General features: G+C 42.6%; 1 long non-coding RNA gene across 4 annotated transcripts in view; it reads right to left on the bottom strand.

Moving 5' to 3' along the window:
• LOC121721357 overlaps nt 1-5,000 on the bottom strand; it is a 93,659-nt gene that overhangs the window by 25,967 nt on the left and 62,692 nt on the right. For 2 of the 4 annotated variants that reach the window (XR_006034806.1, XR_006034805.1), the window contains one exon: nt 1,889-1,992. The exons of the other annotated variants lie outside the window; for them this stretch is intronic. This is a non-coding gene — a long non-coding RNA (uncharacterized LOC121721357). The remainder of the gene's footprint in view (nt 1-1,888; nt 1,993-5,000) is intronic. 4 annotated transcript variants of the gene reach the window in all.

The raw sequence follows: 5,000 nt of genomic DNA, 5'->3' as shown, positions 1-5,000 counted from the left end.
CAAACTGAGCAGACACTGGAACGGAGGCGATATAAAGCCCAGCTGCCTTGAAGCTCGGCCCAATAGCCGGCCCTCCTGGGCTGCTTTCCCAGCCGACCCAGCAGCCCTCGCGGCCCTAGCAGGAACAATGCTGTGCTTTCCCCTGACACTAAGGGGAAAGTAAATATACTAAATATACTAAATTTGTATTTTAGTATATTTAGTATATTCTTTATCTTCTTTATCTTCTACTGTCCTCATTGCTTAGTTGTGTTTTTATATTATATATACTTTAATTACAATTCTGCTGTTAAAGAATGTGTATGTGTTGTCTGCTGAGACCTTGAATTTCCCCTGGGGATCAATAAAGTATCTATCTATCTATCTATCTAAGACGGAGCTGGACACTACTCTGAACGGGGAATCCAAGGCTCTGCTCATGGATGGAACATTGCGTCAGCATGCTGCAAGAAGGTGCAGAAATCCAGTTTTTTATCCTTTTGTTTCCTATATGATTTTTTACATTTATTTGTTTCCCAACTGAACTTGGTTTGGTGAATATACAGTTACAACATTTGTTGCCATTTCAATATTTATATTACATGAATAGTGGTAATTTATTTTATACATTTGTTGTTCCAGCAAGCAATGCTGATGTATTCAAGTCCCTGTAGACAACACAGAGAAAATAGCAGGAATTACATGTCAATAGTAAATCCAATATGAATAATATATTTTTTAGATTTCTGTATTTCGCTGAATGTAATACCCTTCCAAAAGAGGTCCAGTTTTTTAAATCATGATTGAATAGTTTAATTAATCATGAGTATGCCCAGCAAAACCTTCAGTCGTTGCCTGGACATGATGTCAGTTGGCAATACTACAGCACATTTCACATTTCTAAATGAGCACATATAGCTTTGTGCATGATACTTCTTTTACTCACACACTCACTCTCCCTGAATGTGTGTGTATGAGTGAGTGAGTAAGTGTACAGTATGTGTGTGTGTGTGTGTGTGTGTGTGTGTGTGTGTGTGTGAGAGAGTGTGTCTGTGTGTGAGTGTGTGTGTGTGTGTGTGTGTGTGTGTGGGTGGGTGGGTGGGTGTGAGAGTGTGTCTGTGTGTGTGTGTGTGTGTGTGTGTGTGTGTGTATTTGAGTGTGTGTGTGTGTGAGAGAGAGAGATAGAGAGTGTGAGAGAGAGAGAGAGAGTGTGTGTGTGTGTGTGTGTGTGTGTGTGTGTGTGTGTGTGTGTGTGTGACCTAACTGAAAGAGCTCTGAAAATCCCAAAACAACGACTCATCTCCCAAAAATGCCAAGTCCTCTCTCTCAGCCATGCACTTAAGCGGTGAGGTCAGCTTAGTGGTGGTGTGTAACGGACCAACGGGGATCTCCTTCTCCTTCCTCGCTCATTGTTCATCAAACTCCCCCATCAATAATAAATCTTCTCTGGTCTCAAGTATCTCCTGTCTGATGAGCTTTAATTTGCAGGAGCACTTGGCAAAGAAAAGAAAAGAAGAAAAAAAACAGAAGAAAAAGGGAAAAAGGAAAAAGAGAAAGAGAAAGAAAAGAGAGAAAGAGAGAAAGAGAGAAAGAGAGAAAGAAAAGAGAGAAAGAGAGAAAGAAAAGAGAGAAAGAGAGAAAGAGAGAAAGAAAAGAGAGAAAGAGAGAAAGAAAAGAGAGAAAGAGAGAAAGCACAAAGGGGAGCGGAACAGACGTCGGAATGCTGAGAATGGCAAGGGGAACACTGTTGCATTCTGGGAGCCTTTTGTGGGAATGAGGCAGAGAGTCTTCTGCACATTTCACACTAAGACTCCACCGATTGCAGCTGACACTGGACCAAACCTGGCCCACATCGGGCCCTGATGCCACCCACTCTATTACGGGTTTCTCCCTGACAGCCTTGAAATACCTCTATGGTGATGCGTTGGTGAATAGCCACATTCATTGGCTGCATGACTCCCGGTCACGGTTCTGAGGGGGACTTTCCCAGGGCCCAGGGCTGTCTTTCAGTGCCTGAATAAAAAAATAAAAAAAACAACGGCATGTCTTTCTCCCTGAAACACGAACCGGACACCTCACAGACATGACATCAGACATCCGGAATGCTCTGTGGAGGCCCAACCTGCAGGCTACCTGGGGTATTAACTGTATGTGTGTGTGTGTGTGTGTGTGTGTGTGTGTGTGTACTAAAGAAAGGGAACAGAAGTAAAAGGATGGAGGCGTTATGAGTTATGGCTACCGACAGGTGAGTGCAGTTATCTGAGACTCAGTCAGCACACACACACACACACACACACACACACACAGCTTGGCAGCTGCAACAGCAGCCTCTTGACAAAGGAAACTTTTCTAAGATTTTAGTTTGGTCAAGAGTACTTGTGTGGATGTGGCTTGTGATTGGTGTGTATATACTGTATGGCACAGAACCCAGCTCCAGGACAAAGGGAAACACACACATACACACACACACACACACACACACACAGACAGACTCTCTCTCTCCCTGGACCAGTTGTTAAGTGCGTGATTGTGGCAATTGCTGAATTGGTGCTGTGAACAGCTCAGCTACATGAGGCGCCATTCTTACACACTGAATCTGTGAGTGTGTGTGTGTGTGTGTGTGTGTGTGTGTGTGTGTGTGTGTGTGTGTAGTGTAGATATATGCACAGGTGTGTCAGAGTGCGTACCTAACTCCCCTATTCCCTCTCCCGGCTTTGCTAACAGCAATCACATAGATTCTCTCTTGCCTACAACAGCAGCGACAGCCAGCAGGTGATCCTGGGGATCGTGGGTAATAGAGGGAATTGTGGTTAATTAGGGAATTGTGAGTAGTGGTTGATTGCTAAAGTACTCATTTTTAAAAATATATATATTTTTTTAAGTTGTGTGGGAAAAAAAGTGCAAAATAGTGCAAAATAGTTAATACGGGCAAAAACAGCACTTGTACATTTTTAATTAGGTAAAGCAGGTTCAGTGAGCCAATCAGACTCCTACTATCTAGCTCTTACTCCACCTATACCCTTCTCTTTCTCCATTTCCCTCTCAGAATGGACAAGTTAAATAGCCCTTATTGCAAACCAGATGCTTTGCTATGTTGTCGGTAGCCTAGATGCTGAGCAGTTGTCAACATCGGTAGCCTAGATGCTGCAAATTTGCTGATGATGTGGTGTCTCCGACCAACAACATGCTTACCTGAAAGTTCTCGCTCTACAATGCAATGTGTTTTGGCTCAGTCATCATTGTGTCCGTATTGTGGTCTAATAAGAACTATTTACTTTTTCTTTGAGGCAGCTAGCACCTCGGTATCCTCTTAGAGGTGCTTCTGGCTCTCTCTCTCTGCCGATTCAGGACTGATTTGTGGCATATGGATACGTAAAATATAGCTGTAGATATTTGGTAAATGTACTTGAGTAAAAAGTAGATTACTGGCTCAAAAACATACTCGAGTAGTGAGTAGAAGTACAGTTTTAAAAAGGGATAAAAATACATTTTTACTCATGGCTGTTACAAGTGGCTGTGTTCCTACCCCACCCCTGATCATGAGTAATACATATTCTGTATTAGAGCCTGTACACATCAGCTCCTGTCTGAGTGATTTATGTGGACGGGGAGAAACAAATGAGCCAGCACTGTAATTCAGCCTGACTACACTCAAGGCCTCGGACAAAGCATTAGTGTACAGGTCAGGTAGTGGTGGTGTACAGGTCAGGTAGTGGTGGTGTACAAGTCAGGTGGGTAGTGGTGGTGTACAGCAGGGGCATCGCTAGCTATTTAAAACATTCGGGGCTAGAGCCCAGAAGTTAGAGTTCTTTTTTGTCCGGGGGTTCGGGGGTTTCTCCCCCGAGAGATTTTGAAAATCGTGCTGATGAACATGCAATTTTAACCTACTTTGAGAATGAAAAGGAAGGCCAATCGTAATGACTCACGTCACGGCATTCTGAATATTTTGATGTTTAAAGACCGTGTAAGGAGAACCAGGCGCGCCTGCAGGTGTACGTCCGTACACACTGTGCGTACCATCAGGCTACTCAACAGCGAGAGAAAATTTCCCTTGTGTGTGTGTGTATTCACACCAAATCGGCCTACCATACTGTACATGAAACTATGTACAGTATCCCATTAGCTGCATGCCATCAGGCTATTTACCATTTTCTATTACGTAAAGTTAGTGAACACATTATGTTTTGAGCAGGAGAGAGAATACGCATGCAGCCACGCAATAGGCTACTTGTTGTTTTCTTTTACTCAGCTATCTATATGGTTATCAGCACACAATGTTGAGGTAGGCAATTGGTGTGCTTGTCAGAACGTTAGACTGCACTAAAGCCAGACGTCACGTTACGCTAGAACAAAACTAAAGGTAACTTTAGCCTGTAAAGGGCTGTATCAAGTTGTCCAAATGAATAGGTCATTGTAGACGTTGTCGTTGTATTATTGCATGTGGATGTTGTTATGCTATGTAGGCTACTTTTTTGCTGACTGACCAATGCACGGACCTAAAACTAGGGTTGGGTATCGTTTGGGTTTTATCCGATACCGGTGCTAAATCGATACTTTTAAAACGGTTCCGGTACCGAAACGGTGCCTGAACCGGTACTTTGTTTTTAAATTAAAATGGTCTAAAGCATGAATTGCTTTTTTGTATTGATAAGACAAATTTGAACATGAAATTGAACTGTTATATTCAATTTACTATCAATATCTCATTGCTCCTACGCATAATACATTTAAATGTTAAAACAGCTTGCCATGGATGCACACAATGGTAAGCTCTGCTTTGAAGTTTACCCAGTGTAGGCGGTTTGCCATAAGGAATGTTAAAACCGCTTGCCATAGAACTGACAGGTCATGGACAATGGCATTTGCAAGCAAGCTAATCTAACAAAGACTGCTTTCCAGTTAATTCATTTCAGTGTGTTCCCAAATGCTTAAAGAAATTTCATGTCTTCCCCCATAACACACAATAGTTTTGAACATGTAAGGCTACATTATGTCGGTGTTGAAGTGTTTAGATTCCCAGC

The sequence above is a fragment of the Alosa sapidissima genome, chromosome 10, assembly GCF_018492685.1.
Source record: "Alosa sapidissima isolate fAloSap1 chromosome 10, fAloSap1.pri, whole genome shotgun sequence".
In the NCBI taxonomy this organism is placed as follows: domain Eukaryota; kingdom Metazoa; phylum Chordata; class Actinopteri; order Clupeiformes; family Clupeidae; genus Alosa; species Alosa sapidissima.
Note: the sequence above shows the minus strand (reverse complement) of the source record. Positions and strands in the feature narration are given on the sequence as shown.